Source organism: Symphalangus syndactylus, chromosome 2, assembly GCF_028878055.3.
Source record: "Symphalangus syndactylus isolate Jambi chromosome 2, NHGRI_mSymSyn1-v2.1_pri, whole genome shotgun sequence".
In the NCBI taxonomy this organism is placed as follows: domain Eukaryota; kingdom Metazoa; phylum Chordata; class Mammalia; order Primates; family Hylobatidae; genus Symphalangus; species Symphalangus syndactylus.
In genome coordinates this window covers 140,819,435-140,842,271 of record NC_072424.2, presented here as the reverse complement: position 1 = coordinate 140,842,271, position 22,837 = coordinate 140,819,435, and the positions used below count along the sequence as shown (strand labels likewise).

General features: G+C 42.4%; 1 protein-coding gene and 2 long non-coding RNA genes across 4 annotated transcripts in view; 2 read left to right on the top strand and 1 right to left on the bottom strand.

The window, feature by feature from the left end:
- Positions 1 to 22,837, bottom strand: part of PACRG (parkin coregulated) — a 579,878-nt gene that overhangs the window by 7,374 nt on the left and 549,667 nt on the right. The gene's annotated exons all lie outside the window — the stretch shown is intronic.
- Positions 577 to 2,390, top strand: LOC134733564 (uncharacterized). The gene is made up of 3 exons (XR_010117140.1): positions 577 to 618; positions 1,869 to 2,054; positions 2,188 to 2,390. It is a non-coding gene; the product is annotated as an uncharacterized lncRNA (long non-coding RNA).
- LOC134733561 (uncharacterized) lies at positions 3,075 to 5,852 on the top strand. The gene is made up of 3 exons (XR_010117137.1): positions 3,075 to 3,251; positions 4,296 to 4,485; positions 4,600 to 5,852. It is a non-coding gene; the product is annotated as an uncharacterized lncRNA (long non-coding RNA).

The following is a 22,837-nucleotide window of genomic DNA, read 5'->3' as shown; positions in this document are numbered from 1 at the left end:
TTTTAGAATAAGAGTTTTCTCCCATAAAGTTTGGATAATTATAGGGAAACAGCTATGAATTCCAATCTGGTCTTTTCTGGAGGTGAAGGAGTGAGAAAGAAAAGAAAGAGGCAGGGGAAAACCTAGGATGAAATTCATTTTTTTTTAAACAATGAGTAAGAGAAGAGCCTTTTGGGGAGAAGCTGTGAGGTTATCTGCTTTTAGAATCCTAAAGAAATGCTTCTTTCACTCTATTTTTTTTAGCTTTGCTATGTTACTTTGAGGGGCTCAACTTTTCTCCCCCTTAACCATAATGTGTGTTTCCCCATTTGGAATCCTGGGTGTTTCTCTGTCTGGGCCATGCTTAGCCACTGCTTCCTCGGCTGACTTCATGTCCTCTTGGAAACCGAAGGTTCCCCACATTCCCTTAAATATGACCTCACAATAGATATTTCCAAAGTCTTGGTTCATGGGTGTGTGAATCAAAGTTGCAATGGTTTTTCAACCAAAACTTACAATAACCAAAGCATCTGGCATGCTAGAGATGCCCAAGGGCTTACCCACTTCAAATCTTCTCAGATCTTGCTGACATTAATGAAATTCACAAGATTTCTTTCCTCTGAAGATAAAAGCTTTGAAGTAAGCCCTCGATTCCCAGCTGGATGTCTCGTTCTCTTTCTCTCTTCTTGACACCGAAGGCTGGGTCACTAAAGCACTAGGCTACTAAGCCATCATATTTCCAAAAGCTCGAGGAAACGTTTTCATCTTCTGAATGGGGCCATTGGTCACTTGAAGAGATCATGAATCTTGGCCTAACAGTCAATTCAATATCTAAATTTCCCTCACATAGACAATGACAATTTCTAAACAATTGTCGTTGTCCAACTGCAAAGTAGATTCATTTATCTATGAAATGTACAACAATAACAATGGAATCATACTGATATAGTGAAAAGAATACTGGACTTCAAGGCAAATAGCCTGAGATATAATTTTCAATAACTTAGTAGCTATAATATTCAATAACTCACTAGCTATTTAACTATGGGCAGGTTATTTAACTTCTCTGAATCTCAGTTACTGCCTCTGAATAAAGACTGAACTTTGGATGCTCTCTGGTTTCTATTCACCTAACATTACTTTTTATAATATCACAACATAACTTTGGAATAAGCATTTAGAAATGACAGTTATTCAATGGATGCCCGTATTTCAACTGAAAAGATGATCACAAAGCCACTATGTAATTCTTCAAAGTAAGTCAGAAACCTCATATGCATCAAAATCAGGTGTCAAGTCAAGTTCTAAGAAAACCTGAAAAGACCAAATGTTTATATAATTAATTCTAGTTAAGAAAGAGTGCACTGTGCAAAACTCATATTATTTGTTGACACCCTACACCAAATGCTATTACATTCTGCTATTTCAGTAAGTCTATATCGCTTTTAAAGACCAATTATATGGGTTAATTTCTTTTTTACATGCCAATTGACAATGATTTGGTCAAGACTACCAGAAGGCAAGCTAAGGTCTTCTCTGATTAATTACCGTTTTGACCTGAAAGTTATACTAAGAAAAATAGGTGGGTTCATCAATTTATCCCTCTACTGGATAATTATAACAATAGATTCAGTTATTGAATTAAGCTGAATTCAAGCTTGTGAAGTAAAAGCTCATTTCTTTTCTTATTGGCCAACATGATTCTGGGAACAGAGTGCTTCAAAAAAGGAGCACAGAGTTAAGTCCAGCTGTCTGTGTTAAATCTATTTCTCGCTGTCTTATCTCATGATGGAGTAATAATAACAACAACATAATGTCATTTACAAAGATTAGGTCATTTAAAACTAAGAATAGCCCTATGAGCTAAATACTATTATTCCCCTTCACAGGGGAGAAAATTGAGGTTTTGAGAGGTAAGAAAACTTAGTGAAATGATGTAAGCAAGAATGATGGTGGGAAGGTTCAGAAAGAGAGGTCCGAGCATCACATGTCATCACAGCGAGAGTAGGAGGTAGCAGAACATTTGCTGCCTACAGAAGAACTTTAGCCCCGTATCATCAGCAGAGAGGTTCCAGGTGAGTAAGTGATGGGGAGATACTGTAGCCGCTGCAACCAACCAGGTAGTGTTTCCTAGGATAGTCAATTGCTATGATAAAAAATATCATTTTTTATGATATAGACTATTACACTATCTTTACTTCATTACAGGTCCTTAAAATAATATCATTCACAGAGATACAGGCAGGATGACAAAAATCAAGGCCGACTGATTTCAAGGACTTTTCTCTCAGTGCCGTAAATACATGGTCAGTATGGGCAAAGTCTAGGATCAATTTCACATTTCATACCCCCCCATCCTTATGGGCATTTATTATGATTTATTTTTAGTCTGGTAGATATTAGTTACATAGTCTGCTAGATGAGGAAATTATAAGGCTTTAATGTATACAAGATAGACGAGCAGGCTGAGCATGACTGCCCAGGGTCGTCATTGCTACTTAGTGGACGGACGCCTGGTATTGGACCAGAGGCACTAGGAGAACCTGTAACTGTGGGATCAGAGGAATGGGGTGAGAAGGTAAAAAGAGGAACCTTCGAAGTATCTGTATGGTCTTAAGAAACAAACCAGAATGCCACACTGAAGTCACTTATGTTGGAAAAGTTTAGGAATCAGAGTTGAAGGCTCCCATTCATTCTCTACGAAGAGTAGGAGAGTCTCTGGTTTTCCTTCAGGAAAGGGTTCTTGCGGTTCTCCAACAGCCCTTGCTGGAATCGAGGGTGGTGTGGAGGCCCTCAGATGGCCCCCTGGTAAGTGCAGAAGGCTCCTGTGAGGAGCGCAGGCACCGAGTGTGGGCTCAGAAGGTGAAAGGCTGCCCTCGGCCCTCCTTTCTTTGTGCAGTTGCTGCTGTGTGGGACATGGTGGGGCCAGGCCTCCCACTCCAGTTCCTCCTGGAAGGAGGCTGTTAATAGGCTGTTTATCTTTCCATCTTCAAAGCCTCCTCTTCCTAATTTACCCTGCAGAACAATTTATCTCGTCATTTTCTTTTCTGGTTAATAACCAGTGTCTCCATGTTCTATAATGGATCAGATTCAAATCCCCAGTCGTCTGGCCCCTGTGTGATCTCATCTCCCTCATGAAGCCAGTCACTTGCATTCTCCTCCACAGTGGGACCTCCTGCTTCACTCAGGCTGGATTTCTTACTGACCCCACTGCGTGAAATTTTCATCATGCCTGAAATTCCCCATGGGAATATGCTCCCCTCTTCCTCCTGGTAAGTTCAAGCTTACCTTTGTTCAGCGCTAATGTTACTTCCTCTTTGATTTTGAATCCACGTCATCTTTCTTTCTTTTGAATTCCTGGAGCACTAGCCTGTAGTCCCCTCCCTGCTTATTTCCAGGTTACTCTAAAACCCTTAATAGATGTTTCCTGTTTACTTAGCTCTTTTGCATTCTACCACCTCGTGGGGGGCGGGGGGGAAGGATCATGATAATTATGTTATAAACCTCATCCTGGGCATCAAATTCAAATTGGGCACTTGTGAAATGAACGAATGAAAGTATAAGTAAATTGCTACCTTGTGGGTTTACTGGGTCCAGATACTGATATAAGCAAACTCAGTTCTAAATAAACTGTATGGTAGGTGTAGTGGCCACCATGTGCCTAATTCCAATTCTTTGTTTACTATTTACATATTTGTGAGTCGTTATCCATGGAAATAGCGCTTACATGAATTTGGAAATGTTTGATCAAATGAGCTCAATATGTGGAGGGTCTCTACAGCTAGATAGCTTCATCTGTCTGCTTTTCAATAATATACTCCTCAACTTAAAGTGGGGTTTACCTGGATCATCTTTAAATTTGAGAAAAACTTTTTTTTTCAAAGTGAAAAATGAGATTATCCCATTTACTTTTTTTTTTTTTTAAATGGAGTCTTGCTCTGTCACCCAGGCTGGAGTGCGATGGCTCAATCTTGGCTCACTGCAACCTCCGCCTTCCCTGTTCAAGTGATTCTCCTGCCTCAGCCTCCTGAGTAGCTGAGATTATAGGTGCCCACCACCATGCCTGGCTAATTTTTGTATTTTTTTTTCTTTAGTAGAGATGGGGTTTCACCATGTTGGCCAGGCTGGTCTCCAACCCTTGACCTCAGGTGATCCACCCATCTCGGCCTCCCAAAGTGCTGGGATTACAGGCATGAGCCACTGGCCTGTCCCCACTTACTTTTTAGCAGCTTTCGCTCCAAGAAGAAGGACATGTTGGATTTTTATAGTGCTTTCATTTAATGTCTAAGTTTTGTTTTATATGGTTTCTTTCATAGCTACATGGTAATTTTCAACCAGCTCGTGAAACAGCAAAATAGATTATTTTGATTGGAAAAGAACTACTGATGGCTGCCCTCAGGAGTGATAAAACCTACTGGAAATAATTGTAATCACCTCTACACTGGTGGTGAAAACTTTTAAAAATGAGCCGGCCTGGCAGCTGTTATCAGACCTTTCCATTTCCAGGTAACGTTAATGATACCAGATACAATCTGTTTTCAGCTCTGATTTTTTTTCTGTAATTGAGGCACAAAAATAAAAATTCATCTCAGATGTCTTTTTTTCTTTTTTGTGAGACAGGGTCTCACGCTGTCACCCAGGCTGGAGTGCTGTGGCACGATCTCAGCTCACTGCAACCTCGGGATCCTGGGCTCCAACAATTCTCCTGCCTCAGCCTCCTGAGTAGCTGGGAGCACGCGCTACCACGCCTGATTTTTTTATTTTTTGTAGTGATGGGGTTTTGCCATGTTGCCCAGGCTGATCTCGAACATCTGGACTTAAGTCATCCACCTGCCTCGACCTCCCAAAGTGCTGGGATTACAGGCCTTGGCCCCCTCACCTGGCTCATCTCAGATTTCTAATAAATGTTATCAGCAAACACATTAAACTATGGGGAAATGCATTTCTAAAATGGTGAACTCGGAACTTAGAAGCCTTTGCATAGCCGTCCCAGTGCTCACCATCATAACAAGATAAGGCTGAATCATTGTAGGTGACTGGGCTGCACAGCAGGGCACAGAGATACAAAGTAAAAGATTCTCATGGCCTTGATGTACTGCTTGTTCTATCAAGAAAAATAATTAAATGGATAAACTCACCAATCGTGCTTACGGTGAAAAAACATGTTACACCATTTCTGTAGATTGGATTTTTCCCCGAATATTTGGGATATATCTCAGCTTGCCTAAAGTACCTACTCTTTGAAAATTCTAAAATGAATTAATGGATGCAAAATTTGAATAGATTTCCAAATCCTTAGCTGGATATTTTACAGAGTGGGAATATCTCATCAAATGAACTCAAGTAATGCAAACATAATACAATTAATGAACAAATCAAAGCAGTCTGCCGGCTGAACTCAGTTAACTGCTCTGAAAGTGACGGAGTTAAATCCATCAAGCATTTTACAACTGTCTTAGTTAAAAATAACCTAGAAATATCTTTCCAAGCTCTGGCTATTAGCCTTTATCAGCTTCTACACTGGTGAGTTAAATGTGGCAAGAGACATCCACTTTGCCCCACGTGTATTAATGCAGGACACAGTCTGAAAATGCTTGAGCTTGCCTGATATTTTTACAAATGTTTAAGGCTTTAAAGCCCAATCAAAGTTTTGGCCACACCGTACAAAAAATAAAAAAAAACAAAAAACAAAAAAAAGAGAGAGAGAGAGAACAGTATCTAAACTGTGGGGGGAAATTTTGAATGTGGCCATTTAATTTGCCACAGCAGCAAAATTGGGTTTGCACAATAGACACTGAAACTTGTTGGAAATGTTGATAGGTGAAATATGCTGAGTTCTGATACTTTTGAATAAAGAATGTTTATTTGTCTGAGTTACATTTTTATCTCTTAAAATTCCTCAGTTTAGTGTACCCGATGGCTTTCCCCTGAATCAGGACATTAAGATTAGTCTGGACAAAGGCAGCTTGGAAATGAAACAACAGGACCCCTGAGGGGCAGAGGCGTGCTCTTGTTGAACACAAATGGCCATGCATCCCAGCTCCACTGAAACAGGGGAAATAATATCCATCTGTAAGGACAGGTTCCAGGACAAAAATAAGAGAATATGCATTACGTTTATATTAATTTAACATGCTGTTGATAAATTTCGACAATTATTGTTACTGCAGCTGCTATTTTGTCTATACTGTAGCTCCCAGGTAAGAGTAGACTGGCCATCATTTAACTCTGCTCTGGGAGAGGACAGGAAGTATAGCCCCACAGAACGCCATGGAGTGTTTTTTGCTTTATTGTTTAATAAAATGGGTTTACTCTACAACCTCACAAAGGAGCAACACTTTTAAAGAGCAGCTTCTTCATCCTCAGGCCATGAGGGAGAGCAGGACATTGTTATCTGGACTCACCTTGAACTTGGAGCCCTAATCTTTGGGATGTCCCTTTATGAGTTTTTTTAGTCTAGACTGGTACCTTGCACCCTCCTTACATCTCTGATTAAGATACTTGGTTGTAGGACTTTATGAGCAAACAATTTATAGCTTAAGCTTACACTTAATCGTTCTGTTTTCCTTCAGATATAGTTCAATATGTTGGTGTTTAACTGAATGGGGAAAAGACTGGCTCTTCTTCTGCAAATGGCACCCAGATGTGGTCATCTGAAGGATGGTAGCTCTGTTTACTTCCTTTTTGTCTCCACAAAGTCCTGATTTTTCCAAATTTAGGAGCACAGCTCATGACTGGCCCATTCCCTAGACTGCTGGCTGACTGTGAGAGATGCAGCCCTGATAAGCCAACAGGAAGCAGCGGATGTGGCCCTACTAAACTCATGGGAAGCAGCAGATGTGGCCCTACTAAACTCACGGGAGGAAGCAGATTTTATTTTCAAATGCACACCTGATACTTGTGCTTCAAGCCACAAAAAGGTCATTCTTTTGTAGTATCACTATGGGATTTAATATTTGCAAAATAATTTATATACCTGTTTCCTGATTTTGTGTTTTGAGGCAGGATATCTAAAGGCACTTAATACATGTGTTATAATTCAAATTTATGTCAGACAAGTAGCTGAATTGACAGAGAGACTATCTCCTTGCCCATTGCTGGCCATGAGGCGACCGCCCGGTTAAGGAGGAGACAGTAAGAGGCATCGGCAGCATCCTGGCTCACATCTTTCCCTGCAGGAAGAGAGTGAGGGCGGAGGCGTCGAGGAGACTCCCTCCTGTTTCTCTACTGAGGTGAAAATTCCCGCATCTACTGCCACCTTCTCTGCATAGATTGCTACATTGGCCTCTGAGCCCAAAGAAACCCTCCGTCCTCTTCCAGACTCTTCAGCACCATGGTCCTAGGCCCTTTGGGATGGGGTAGACATCAGAGCTCCTGCCCCGGACCGGGCTTCCAGATTCAACGTCGTCTGTGGAGTAGACTCAGAGCGCCGAGTAAACTGAGGCAAATGCTCTGGCAAGCAGGCTCACTCACCAAGCTTCCACTAAGTCTGGGGCCTGCCACCTTAGGTCTGGACAATGTAAACCTCCAGAGGTTGATGGAGACCTGAGCAAAGAGCTCAACTGATTTTCCGGCGTCACCCCAGTGTCGCCTCCCAGAGTTCTGTTGTCCTTCACCTGCCCAAGGCTTCCGGATAGGTCATTGCACTTAGTTCCAGCCTCTTGGAAATATCTGTATTGGGAGCTCTGTGCCCCCTACATGCTTCTATGAGCAAGACCCTGGACTTAAAGACTTGCCATGTGATGGTGGGTCCTCAGTCTAGGCGATATATATATATATATATTTTTTTTTTTTTTTTTTTTTTTTTTTTTTTTTTTGAGACGGAGTCTCCCTCTTTTGCCCAGGCTGGAGTGTAGTGGTGCGATCTCGGCTCACTGCAACTTCCATCTCCCCAGTTCAAGCGATTCTCCTGGCTCAGCCTCCTGAGTAGCTGGGACTACAGGCATGTGCCCCCATGCCCAGCTAATTTTTGTATTTTTAGTAGAGACAGGTTTCACTATGTTGGCCAGGCTGGTCTCGAACTCCTGATCTCATGATCCACCCGCCTCGGCTTCCCAAAGTGCTGGGATTACAGGCATGAGCACTGTGCTTGGCTTATGTTTAGTTTTTACAGACACTTTGGCTCAAAGGAGCAGATCCAGTGGTGGGAATTTGGGGAGTCAAGGTAGTCTGGCAGAGGAAGTGCTGAGGGACAGGCAACCTCCCTGGCCTTGAGGACGCCAGCTCCATCCTCCACTCTCCTCATCACAGGTAGGCTCTGGCTGCAGGGCGGGGCGGACAGGTCAGGCTGATGGTTCCCGACACGTCTATGGGGCTTGGGTGGTGGCAAGGACCCCCAGAGCAACAGCTGGAGCATTCGCCTTGGTGAAATACAGCTCTCTTCATTTGGCCACATGGCCTGCCTGGTGCTTAGATCAGTGTCTGTTTGTAAACCGGCTTCCCAGTCGGAGGATAAAAGAACAAGGCAATAAATCCAAGGTGGGACTCAGGAACCAGCTTCTAATATGAACTCAGATGTCATCATCCATATTCTGTGATTTCAAGAAGTCCAGCTGTGTTCTAGAGCTTCAGCAGCTGAGGATAGATTATTGGACTAGAGTGGGAATGTAGACTAGGGGGCTCGCATTCTGGCAGAGGAGTCCGGTAATATGCCAGGTAACCAACCATTAAATAAGAGTACTTCAGACTGAGAAGTCCTGGCCAGGAACGGAAGGAAGGTGATGTGGTAGAGATGGACTCGGGGGGCCACTGGAAGCAGGGTGATCCAGAAGGTCTCCCTGGGAAAATTAAATTTAAGCTGACATCTTAGTGTGGAGAAGTCGGCTTGGGAGAAAGAAACAAGCTTGGGAAGGACGTGCAGTGCAGAACAGCAAAGGCAAAGACCTTGAGGTTGGAATGCGTTGTTACCGGAGAGGATGATTTCACCGAGTTATGGCATCCGGGGTTTTCAACATTGATATCTACTATACCTAATTATCATTTGTCATGGCCGTTTAATAGCTATGGAGTGGAAGAATACAAGTTACTCAGCTCTTCTTCTCTGGTTAGAGAAATTAAGTCTACCTCCAGATTTGCACAATTTTTTTTAGTGATGCAATCAACATCTTGTACATAAAGTCTTTTTCCTTAGTTGTATTATTTTCTTGAAAGAATTCTCAAAAGTGAGGTTACTGCTTCAAAGAATATGAATATTTTGTGGTTACTGGTATAGGCTGCCACATTGATTTTTCAGAAAGGTTAAGCCAGTGTATGATGTTCCAGCAACACATACGGGTGCCTGCTTTATCACAGCATTGGGTGTTAGAATTAAAATTGTGTTTGCTAATCCATTGTCTATAAAATGCTACTCTAAGGTTGCTTTAGTTAGCATTTTTCTAATTACTAAGGAGGGTTAACGTTTTCCCATGTATTATTTTGCTGTGTGGGCTTTTTTTTTTCCTTTGTGAGGTGATTTGTTCTTATCTTTGGCCTATTTGTCTACTGGGTAGCGGTTATAAAAGAAACAAAGTCTCATCTTATTACTCTGGGAAGCTAGGGAGTGGACCAGAAGATCTCAGAAGTTAGATTTGGTGTGCACAAGCCACTCTAGCATTCATTTCTTTTTGACCGATGCAATAACCACTATTTCAGAGAGCACAGAGATGTGCTGAAGAGTCACACAATCACTTCTAAAGGTGCCCAGGTGTTCCCGGGCAGCACCCTGGGCACTGAAGAATTGGAGGGATTGTGTTAAGCAATGCAGAGGACACTGCACGGTCAGTCCATCATTGTGAGAAGCTGAATTGACGGTCATATAGAGAAGGAGGCACATTTACAGTGAATTAGGTTTCCAAAAAGCTTGCTTTACATCCTTATGACTGCACACCCACTCACCCATCAGGTGGCTGTGAGGGGTCGCTAATCAGAGGCAAGAACTCTACACTTCTGGGTGCAGCCCTCAGGTTTACAAAGTGTCTTAAATTGGATTAAGTCTCAATGAGGCTACACATAAAGTCATTGTTATTTTGGTTTGTATGTGAAAAGTGTGAATTTGTTCAATGTAAACATTCATGATATATTGCAATTGATTTGAACTTGTGTTGGCATTTCTACATTTTTAATATATGGGGAGCCTCTAAAGATGAGAGTGGGCTGGGATGCTCTTGACCTCTAGGAAGCCCAAGTTGAAGGCTAGGAAGGAGATAGATAAGAGATAGCTCACTAGGACCTGGGAGATGAACTTGGAGAAGGCAGACAAAGCAAAGGCAGAAGCATTTATTCTTATTGAAGGTTAAAAGACAAGTAGCAGTGGAAACTGAAGTCTGCTATTTATCTTCAGGCTAGGGACAGTGCAGACAGCTGCAACACAAGCCTCCTTATAAAACCATGCCAGCAACCTGAACCATGACCTCCACTGGAGAAGTATTTCAGTGAGTGTGCTGACATCCCCTTTAAGCACCAGTAAGCACTGTGGTGTCAATTTTGTTTTGAGGTCTGGTGATTTTGTTCACCTTCTTTAGTGAATAATAGGGAGACAAAGTCTTTACATAGTCTTATTTCAATTTAACTAAGGAAACAAAGCTTCGTCGCAAGAAGAAAGATATTACATTGACAGCAGGTTTGAAAGTTAAAAACAAACATTACAAAAAGATTTGGAATTTCTGATAGGCAGTGAGCTATTGCAAAATCAGATCGACAATTGACAGCTATTCAAGTTAAGGTAAAATAATGGTTTGGATAGATAGTTCAGTACATGTGATCTTTAGTTCGAAATTATCTGGGTATTTCTTTTACTTTTTTCATGTCCCTTTATGTAGTTATGGCCTGTTAGAAGAGATAACATTATAAATTAAGAAAAAGCAAGCTGTTTACAGAAATCAGTGTGAAGCATTTAAAGTGGTTTTTCTCATATCGAAAAGCTACTGGCAGGTCTAATTATTGCCCTATCTGAAAGACCAAATTACATTAAAATGCGTGAAATAAATGGCTGGGCTGTACATATGTCTGCGTGCTACAGTCATTACTCGAGTAGTGTGTCTGACAGGAAACCTTTTATGAATCCCATAAAGAACTATATCACTGGGCCCCCAAACATTCTCCATGTTAAAAGTCTGATGGTGGGCCGGGCGCGGTGGCTCACGCCTGTAATCCCAGCACTTTCTGAGGCCGAGGCAAGTGGATCACTCAGTCAGAAGTTCAAGACCAGCCTGGCCAATATAGTGAAACCCCGTCTCTACTAAAAATATAAAAATTAGCCGGGCGTGGTGGCGGGTGCCTGTAATCCCAGCTACTCGGGAGGCTGAGGCAGAGAACTGCTTGAACTCAGGAGGCAGAGTTTGCAGTGAGCGGAGATTGTGCCACTGCACTCCAGCCTGGCCTGGGCGACAGAGCGAGACTCCATCTCAAAAAAAAAAAAAAAAAAAAAAAAAAAAGCCTGAAGGTGAAGAAAATTACTCAAAATACTAAATTCCTTTAAGTCCTGTTATGATTGTTTTCTGCTTGAAGGAACTCAAAGGACTCCCTTTTTAATTAGTTCTACTATTCTACCCCAAAAACCTGACCACGAGAAGATAGCAAATTAGAGCTTTTGGCAAGAAATAGACTTTGGGGGTCTATATTTCCTGAAGAATAAAGTAAAATGGGTTTCCAAGAGTCTCCTAACACCTCTTGGGGCTGCGGTGTGAAGACAGCCTCCTGCTGCTCTGGGTTATAGAGCTTAGAACTGCCTGGGGTTTGCTGAGGAAGCCCTTCTGATTAGCAGAAGGCCAGGGCTACTCAGGGCCTCAGGGCACGGGACAAGGACCCTGAACTGGCCCTGTGGGAAGCAAGGTGTCAGGCATCAGGCTAGGAGTTTTATTTATGCTCCTTCATTTAATCCTTAACTCTGTGAGGTTGGCCATGATGCTGAAGATGACGGTAAAGACTCTCGAATACTCTTCCCAGGGATCTATCTTAGCATGTGGCTGTGAAGGTTAAATAGGGTATATTTGAAAAGCAGCTGCTATCTACTAGTAAGTCCTGCAGCAGAGTTTGCCATAATTACAATCATTATTATAATAATAGTATCAGTGCTTCTTACACGGTAGTGCTAACAATTAAATGAACTAATTTATAGACAGCACCTAGCTGAAAGCTTGACAATTATGGGGTGCTAAAAAATGTTAGTTTCTTTCCCTTCCCTAATAAGATCAATTCAAAGAGTTCATGGTGCATTCATTAATATTCCAAATCTACCCACGGTACGGATGAGCGAATTGTCAAAGTGGGATTTGATCTCAGGTCAACCTAAAGCTGAAGCCTCGGCTGTTTCCATTACAGTCTGCTTCCTTGCTAAGGGCACTCAGGGTCGGTGTGGCCAAACCCAGTTAACACAGAAATTCCTTATGGTTGCCCTTGTAATCACTTGAGGACAGGAGCTCCTGCTAATCTGTGGATTATTTGGTTTTAAATACTTTTTGGTCCGTGTCATTTTTTCTTCTATATGCATTTACGTTTTTAAAAATAGGCATGTAGCCTAGAACAATTACAAAAGCGAATACTGCTTTATAATGAACCAGATAACGTTACCAATATTCAACTATTTTTGGCTAAAAAATGTCAATTTCATGTGGTTTGACCTACGTTTTAATTCTTACTGTGTGTCAGGCACTGTGCTAAGCATTTAAATACATTTAGCTTATTTAATTTGAATTCTCATTAATCCCCACAACAACCTTGAAAAGTTGATAATGTTACTGCTCACATTTTTACAGATGAGGAACCCATAGTACAGAAAGGTTAAGTTGAACTACCAAACATCAAAGGGAAACCACCATATGCAAAATAATGAAATGTCTTTATAGACGCTTTGGCTGAGAAATTCAGTTGTGATATATATGAAAACAAAGTGAAATAAAAAATACCATTTAAAAACATTTCTTTACAATGGACATATTATTCAGGTGAAAACTGTTTTCCTTCTAATCTTAAAATTCTCTATTATTATCTAGCTAATCTATCATCCATCTATAGCTTTAAAATTATCTGTGAAATTAATTATTCATTAAGCAATGAACAATTATAATTACAAATTATAATTTTGAGTCACTGTGATTGGTATGGCTTTAAATGCAAGGATATGGCTGTCAGAAAATTTACTATAAAAGAAAATAAAAAGTTGTTCCTAACTGATCCTTAAAAATATGTCTTTCCTTTCAAATTTTCTCCAACGGTTCTCTTTTCCTTGGGCTGCCATTTTACATTTGGGGAAAACTGAGACCAACATTGACCACCTGACCTTTATTGACTACATTTTAAATGTAAATTTTGTTTTTAGTAATTTTCCTTGCTTCTCCATGAAAATAATTTGTTTACAGGTAGCCTCCTCACTAAGTCTGTAATATGCTTTTTCAGTGGTTTTAGAAAAATATTTCTGTAGGGGATACAAAATAATATTATGATGACATAATTTGTTTTACTTCCCTGCAATTTCGTATAAACATACATAAAGCAATATTATAGCATGTTAACTTTCTTATATGAGATTAAATTCTCATTAATATATTTTTAATGTTTTATGAAAAATATTTTAATACAAAGAAGTACAATTTCCTCATCTATTTTGCCACAATTGCATTTTTTGTTTTAGATCATTTTCATTAAAATATCTTCTGTTTCCTAACCAAAAAAATGTTAATTCATTTTTTGGGGGGTAAAGAAATAATTGGGTCATATTCTGTAATTGCTATTGGAGCTATCAGGCTAGGTTGTATCTTGGCAAAAATAAAATCTAGGTCAGAACTAGAAAACTTTAAAGTGCTAGAAGTTATTGTTACTAGACTTTATGAGAATGTATCAAAATGTGGTTAGTATTGTCATTTTCTTTTCACAGTTATTTCTTTTATATTTATGATGAGAAAAACATGCTTTCTTCTGGATTTTTGTTTAGTTTCCAAAAATGATTAAAAATTCTACTTAAAAATCACAACACTGTAAACCTATATTCCCTGTATACCTTACTTTAATATTTGAGTATTTATGTTCACTTTCTCTAATGGTAATGTGGACTGTCATTATCTATGTTTATCTTGTTATATGTCCTCTTAATTCCCTGATTCTTTATGTGGAAGTTACATATTATAGTTACAAATCTTTTTCATCTCATGAACTGTGGGTAGGTAGGTAATAAGTGAAATTTCTAAAAATCACATTCCCATAGTTCATGATGTAACTGTCAGCTACACGGTCAGCAGTCAGCCTGCGACAGCTGCCTTGTGGTTATACAGCTGCTTTGATTACTCAGAAATAAGCACAGGAGGATTCACTCCGTTATTTTGCTTTAACTGTTGCACTTTCTTACCCTTTTTACCTGCATGGAGCTAAGGGCTGGCTTTGGGCCTCTGGATGTTCCAAACCACAGAGGTAACTTTGGTGCCCACACACTAGCTTACCCTGGCACGTGAGCATATACATGTGCATGCAATGCTGCCATCCCTGCCAGGAAGGATTTACGGCACTGCCGTTCAATCATTACAGCTGAAATCAATAGTTCATTGTTGATTGTTGTTGATGACCTAGGTGTTGTTAGGCTCTCCAAAGAACAAGATGGTTCATAGGATTTTCCAGAAACTTGACTTGCTGCTAAACTTTTCATGTTAAGAATAAAGGAAAGTCACCAAAAATCTTTTCTGGTGACTCAAATAATCCCTGGATACACTGGGAAAATGTCTAAATATTAGCACTATGCTTGATTTTTACATTCAGGATCAATCTATATCTATTTCTATCTTTGAAAAAAATCCTTGCAAGTTTGTGAGATTGCCTGCTCATTGATCAGAAGGTAACATCTGTCTTCTGTAATAGCAACGCACAAGGAATGGAGGAAAACCTTTTTAAAGAAATTGAAAGAAACAGAACTTTGAACTAATCTGGTTTAGATTACTCAGTATTATTAAAGAGTATTAAGGTTAGCCAAATGGTGAGGAAATTTAAATATTTTCAAATTGTGTGCCATTTAAAACAAACATTGGGGGCTGGGCACAGTGCCTCACACCTGTAATCCCAGCACTTTGGGAGGCCAAGGAGGGTGGATCACCTGAGGTCAGGAGTTTGAGACCAGCCTGTTAACATGGTGAAACCCCACCTCTATTAAAGATAAATAAATAAATAAATAAATAAATAAATAAATAAATTAGCTGGGCATAGTGGCAGGTGCCTGTAATCCCAGCTACTCAGGAGGCCCAGGCAGGAGAATCGCTTGAACCCAGAGGTGGAGGTTGCAGTGAGCTGAGATCATGCCATTGTACTCCAGCCTGGGTGACAGAGCAAGACTCCATCTCAAAAATACAAAACAAAAAAACCATGGGCCCAGTGATAGTTTCCCATAACAACTCCTCCTCCATTCTGAATTTCTTATGCTTCATTTTAGTGAAAATGTTGTTCCATGAAAAATGTTAAGACATTGGATTATGCTACCCAAAGAGTTTGGTCTTGCCACTTGTAAAAGTGTAGGAAGAGCTGGCTTAAGCCCATCCTATCCCCCAGCCCCTCGATTGTTGAGGTTGGTCTTCCTTCCTGTTTCTGTTGCCACCACCGCACTTTGTCCTTTATGGTCTGTCTCCAAATTTACCTTCCTGTTGGAATAACCTCCCCACCGCCCTCTCCTGCCTTCTCTCTAGCCCTTTAAATTCACCCTTTTCCACTGCCTACTTAAACCTTCGTTAGCTCAGCTCGTGTAGCATTTCTCCACTGGGGCAAACCTTCAGAAATGTACCATTATCTGTTGAATAAATTTCAGCTTCCTTGGCCTGGCATTAAGCCCTAAATGATGGGCTTCAGGCCAATTGTCTTCTAATCCTCCCTCACAGCAACATCAGGCTCCAGATAAACCACGATTGTTACCCCCAGACAAGAGTCAGGGCCTCCCCACCTCCTCATCTGGGCTTCAGTTGTTTCTTCCTGCTGGAGTTCCTTCCCCAGCTCTGCTTATGAAAATCTGTGAAGGTGCCTTGATCTCTGAATCACCAGAGTCGGAAGACATTTGTCTTTCTTTTAAGCGCTAGCAGTGTTGGTGCTTCTCTAGAGGCCCTTGACAAATAGCACGTTCTGAAGTTACTGTGAAAATATCTCATTTACAAGAATTAGGCTCCTTGAAGAGGGGAGCCATCTTAGAATCCTCTGTGGTGTCTATCAACTTAGTCGATGTTCAAGAGACGTTTGTTGGAAAAGGAACATGAAGAGAAATCTAGCTGCCTGAGGAGAGGGGGCGGGCCCACAGTTGCATCCGGGTCTCTGGATCCGTGGGCTGCAGGTGCCACGCAGCCAGCTCGGGCAGGCAGAGGGGTCATCTTGCAGGGTGACCTGCAGGCCAGCTCGGGCAGGCAGAGGGGTCATCTTGCAGGGTGACCTGCAGGCCAGCTCTGGCGGGCAGTGGGGTCATCTGGAGGCGGAGCAGAAACCTGAGAACCCAGACTCAGGGAGAGGCCGCTGGGCAGCCAGGCACCGAAGCCAGGAACACAGGCATTTGAGGTAAATGGCCAGGCCAGTCCCTCCCAGAAAGGAAGTCCATGCTCCGAGGAGTGGGAGAAACCGTTTGCTTACGAACCTTTGACCAGGAAAGCAGAGGGGCAAAGAGGCCAGTTAGAGGCAGAGAGGAGGCCCCACCGAAGCAACCCTTCCTCTCCCTGACCCGGACCTCACGCTGAGCTCATGCGCATCCGATTTCATTTAACTAAGGGCATTTATAAGTGACCATTGTGTGGAAGGCACTAGCTTAAGTGCTCTCCCATTGAGTCATGACACAGTAATAGTGACAGTGCTAACACCATTGACTATTTTCTATTACCAGGAGCTGAACTGTGCCTGAATGCATTATTTCATCTAATCTTAGTAACTCAACTGTGAGGCAGGTGCTATGATTAGCATCCTTACTGAAAGTTGAGGCAATGGAGGCTTAGAGAAGTGATGTGGTTTGCCCAGGTTCCCAGGAGTAAGTGGAGGCAGCCCCAGGTCCAGGGGTGGGGGCAGGCTGCGGGGCGCTCAGCCCCTCCTCCCCACCTTCTTCCTATTGGCTCAGTCCCTTGCATTTTCACAGGCCGCAGGGGCAGCAATACTTTTTAAATTTGGGTCTGGTCAACGTTTTTGGTCCCTTGGAAAATTCTCTCCTACAAAATAGGTTATGAATGTAACCCAATACCCATTAAGATGGTCACTCAGTGATTGCTGTGTGTGTGTGTGTGTGTGTGTGCACGCACATGTGCATATGATAATTAAGTGAATTTGAAGTTGGCACAGGGTGGGGGTTAGCCGTGACTTGTGGGTAGGTTAGTGGGTAACTGGAAGAGGACTGAGGCCGGGCATGGTGGCTCATGCCTGTAATCCCAGCACTTTGGGAGGCTGAGGTGGGCAGATCATCTGAGGTCAGGAGTTCGAGACCAGACGGACTAACATGGTCATTATAAACTGACCAACCCAGTTTCTACTAAAAATACAAAATTAGCCAAGTGTGGTGGCGCATGCCTATAATCTCAGCTACTCGGGAGGCTGAGGCAGGAGAATCGCTTGAACCTGGGAGGCGGAGGTTGTAGTGAGCTGAGATGGCACCACTGCACTCCAGCCTGGGAGACAAGCGTGAAACTCCACCTCAAAAAAAAAAATAAAAAAAGAAAAAGAAAAAAAAAACAGAAGAGGACTGAGTGGTGCTGTGGTCAAGGTGGGGGGCACAAGCTCTGTCCTTGCCCTGGCACCAGCGCCCCCTGTCCCTGCTCCTGGTCTTCATTTCCTCATAGGTAAAGCAGGGAACGGAATAACTCCCTCCTGGACTAGTACAGGGCTGGGGAGGACAACGTGCACCACACACAGTGAGGATTTACCCTATGGACATGCTGTGATGGCTGGGGCTGGTATTTAGACTGCAGCTATTAATAGAATGACATTACAGAACTGGATTCATGATGAGGCTTCCTCAACTTTCATTTAATTCTGTTTCAAATGGAATCTTAAGTATTTAAAAAAATTAAAAACATTTGGAAAGAAATATTGAGGAGGTCAATGAAAAAGAATTAAAAGTTATCTACAAAAGAAAAACTAACCCAAGATTCATATGAGAATGACAGCTACTCAATCTATAATGTCCCTAAGTGAAGTGATTTGGAAATAGTTAGGAAAAGGAACAGCATCGTGAAAGACATCTTGGAACTGATTAGGTTCCAATGCATTTAATGCCAAATCAGGAGAGCCAGTAAACTACAACAAACAATGAGATCAAAGCAGCAGCAAATACTCTGCACACCAGCGAGTCCTGACACACGGGAACTGGCGCAGGGTTCAGTCGGTCCATGGCCAAACTCAGCCTCTGCTCATGTGGGGTAGATATCATTGCACGGAATTCCAAATTTGTTGGTGTGGTTTCCAGCAACCAGTTCCAGCCTCCCATCTGCATGCCACAGTCTAGCATCTCAATGGCAACTGGCTGACCATGAGCCTGTCCTCGCTGATGGAGGGACTGCTTTTATCACTGTGTTTCACCTTTGCTTGGCACGACCTTCTGCTCTCACTGTGGCAGTTCACAGTTAATTGCACTAAGCAAGGGCAGCGTCTGAATAAGTCCCTCCTGAAGAACATGCAATCTGAATTCACATGGATTTCTCTTTAGAGTGCATTCCATGATGTTTTGCTACACACACACCCCCTAAATTGTAGTCATTTTAGATATTCTGCAGAACCAATTTATGTTCCCTGTATATTCCGGGAAGGTAACTGGGAAAAGCCATTCAAAAGTGTTGAGTGGTATAGACGAGTATTTTGTCATAAAAAGTTCTCTATGCATTATTTTTCTTAGATAATCGAGAGCACATTTTATGCTGAAACTTCAGGCAAAGTGATGCCTAAAATGAATCAGCATTATAAACTTGGCAACATGGGATTTTTAGTTTTATTACTTCCCATTCAAAGGTATGACAGTCGCGAAACTCTTTTATGCTCATTTAGAATTTCAAATGTAGGAGAATGTTAATAAGTGAATCTAATCCTTGTACTGATCCTGCATAACAGAGCTTATTCTCCTGTTTTTCAGATGAGGAAATCAAGGCCAAGAAACTGCAACAGGTAAGTCCCAAAGCATGGCGGTGGCACACCAGGAGACAGGCCTGTCGGGCTCTTGCCACTGTGATGTCGACCTTTAATGACCTCGGTTACAGAATACCATGCACACGGAACAATCAGGAAAGAAGGGCATTTCTTTACCACTGTCAGGTTTAAAATACTTGTGGCTGAAAGCTCAAGATAACTCTGAAGGTGAATCAGACGCCAGCCCCACTTCAAACGCCATTAGTGCTTAGCATTTCAAGCACAGGAGACGAAATGGCAATTAAGAAAACCCGAGAATCTCACTGAGATTCTGCACCTAGCCATTATCACAAGATAAATGTCTTTTTTGAAAAACAAACTAAAAAGATGATACAGAATAAATGTTTGAATAATGTCTAAATTCTGTGGGGAAAAGAAAAGAACCCGGAGGCCTAGTCTCTCCAAATCATTTCCTTTATTTTTAAGAAAACAACAAAGCCAAATAAATAGCTTCTTCTGTGTGTTTCTGAAAATGCGGGATTCTGAATGTGAGATCCTGAAAATCTCCAGGAATCTCCAGACCACATAACCCTCAGGATGGCCACGGTCGGGCCACACTGTTCCGAGGCTTCCCAACTGCGCACACCACACTCAGAGCAACACGTGCACCCGGGTTCCTTGTTGAATTATTTTTCTCCATTAAATGAGTGGAAAATAATGTCATCCATCTGGCAGGAGACTGGCTGGGGTTCTGTTTCTGGTGTTCTTTGCTCAAACGCTTCCATTCCGAGTGTTAAAAGACTATCTGTGTAAATGGTCAGGGCTTGGGGTGCCCCTTTGGGGTGATCTAAGAGAAGGTCAGGATTGAAAAGAAACATGCAAGAAATGCAGAGCCTTGAAGTGTCCCCAGAGCTGGCTCAGGTGTGACCCAGATCCTGCGGGCTGTGAGGGGCCTGGGCAGCCTCCCCAGGAGGAGCTGAGCATGGCCGTGTGTGTGGCCTGCGGGGACAAACGTGGGGGCGAAGGCTGCCGGGAGGGCTGAGGGTCCCTGGCTTCTGGGGTTGGGAGACTGGCTTTTCCTGGTGAGGGGTCCCTTTCCCTTCTGTAAGAGCAGTGGGGACCAGGTTTCCAAAATGTTGTTCAGACTTTGCAAAGTGAAAGGTGAGAGCTTGCTGTCTTTTTGACCTGCGAGGAACACCAAAGTAAACGCGACCCTGGCATTTGCCTGCCATTTCTTTCCTCAGGGCCCTTGATTCTGCAGCCTGACATTGTCCTGAAAAATCACTTTCGTTCTGACAGCCACCAACCATACGCATAAGACTTTTAAAAGTTAGGTGCAAACCACTCATGTGCTATCTGCTCCATGGGAAAACTAATCAGATGGTCTTTGAGGCAAGACACACACACACACACACACACACATATTCACATATGTACATATACATATATACACATACACAAGCACACATATACACACATCTACACACATGCAAGCACACATACACAGTCACATACATATCTATATACAAATACACACATGCACACACACCTACATATATGCACATACATCTACACATGTGTACACATAAACACACACATAAATACACATATGCACATACATACACATGTGTACATAAACATCCATACACTTACATATCACATATACATATTTATGTAGTTTTAAAGTGACCTGTTGTGGAAAGTTTTCCCTCAAAAAAGCCTTTTGGGGAGCAGGAAGGGATGATATGGAACTCAGTAAGGAGCCTGTTTCATTACAGATGACCAAGGCTCACATTAGGAGGTAAGAACTGTTGAATTCAGCATGGATATACTGCCTATTCTCAAGATGGTCTTTGACAGCAAGCCATTTTCTATGGCAGAAATTATGATCATATTATTGATTCTGAAAATTAGTTGCCAATTCTTGACTGACTTAAAGTTTTTTAACACTTTAAACGGGATTGAGAATAGTAGTATGGTCTATAAATAATGTTTTTGTAAAACTTGCTTTAGAAACCAAAATTTCGTCTTTGTTTCTGCCTCTCTGATACTCTTTACAGAATATTGTTTTATTGCTATCTGTGTTATTATGTGTAGTAAACATAAATGTCCCACTTTATGTATCAATAATAAAATAGGCATTATTTTCCTAAAAACAGCAGTACATACTGATATTTCCTGACAATAAATATTTATGGACAACTCACGCCAGTTTTACCATCCATACCAATTGTAACAGATGTGAGCTCATCATTCAGTCTGGAAGATTTTATAAACCACTGAATAACGAACTCCCATCCATTCCAAAAGACATGAACTATAAAATAGCATGAACTGTCAGTAAATAGTTATCCTGATGAAATATTCCGTTCACCCCTCCACTTGCATAAAGACAGATCATGCTCCAAAATATGTATACTTTTATAGAGGGAAGAATAATTTTTTAAAGTGATCTACACGACGGAACCATGCAATAGAGCATTTTCCTCCAGGTTCAAGAGGGAGGCAGATACAAGGAGCCTCTGTCACGAGGGGATGGAGTGCTGAGTCATTCAGTCCCTTCCAGCAGCCTAGCTAAACAGTGAGGCTCCTTTCAGAGTCTACAGTCGAATCAAACCGGTCGAGGCGGATGGTGCCCCTACTGTGGGCAATGTTCTTTGCTAGGTGCTGTCATCTACCTAAGAGGAATTTATATAGAGCCGCACATACTATATGCATCCATGACAGCTCTGCTCCTTATGACACAGGCATCCGAGCTGCTCTGCCTGTGCAGGAGCTGTGGTTATTATTCCTTCCCCATCACGGACAGCGCATTCTTTTCCTTGGACTGCATTTCTGCTGCAGCTCTCCGGGCTGGGCCATCTTCCTAATTGCTTCTCTGGCAAATATCTCCGCGACCCTTTGGCTTCTCCCGCCATGATGTGAAGCAGAGATTAAAGATGTCAGGATTGTGCTAGGAACTGAGGATACAGTGGTTGACAGAAAAGATCTGGAACTTGACCTCATGGGGATTCACTCCAGCAGGGAAGAGGAGCTTTAAATAAATCATCACTGCTACTGTGCTATGGGAGCTTAGACGGGAGATCTAGCCTGGACTGGGGCTGGCGGGGTGGGGGTGCTGCCTGAGTGAGGATGCGTCAGGGGAAGCGGGAGGGAGGAATAAGGAAGGAGACAGGGGCGTAAAGGATCACAGGCAAAGAGAAGGGTTTGCGCAAAGGCCCTGTGGTAGGGGAGAGTTGGGTCTGTTCAGAAGCAGAGATGAGTCCGGTGGAGTTGCAGGTGGAGTGGGGAGAGGGGTGTCTGGGGGAGGCTGGACAAGCAGGCAGGAGTCAAGTGATGCCAGCCCTGAGGTCCCTGGGATGGGTGGTCACCTTATTCTAAGAGCCAAACAGGAGGCCAAGGAAGGCTCAAGTGGACCAGTGCATGACTGATTTTGAGTCGAGGCTGCTGCTTGGACAATATTTGATGGGTTTGAAGGTCAATGGCTACTGTACTGTCCCAGGCAATGTGATGACAGTGCCTTGGTCTAGGGTGGTAGAGAAATTAAGACCTATTTTGGAAAATTAAAAAACAGCTAGAATGTGGTGTTGAATTTGATAAAGTGAGAGAGAGGGATGCCTGTATTTCTGCTTGTGCAAAGGGATAAATGGCAACAGCTTTAGCAGGGGCAACAGAGGAGGACAAAGTCTTGAAGAGAGAGAAGGGCAGGAATTCGCCTTTGAACACATGAAGGCCGAGTCCCTGAGAGGCATCAGAAGGGAGGTGGAGAGGGGGGGTTGGGGACGGCTCTGGACATCCGAAACTCAAATACCGTCAAGATGCTGGAAGAGCACTT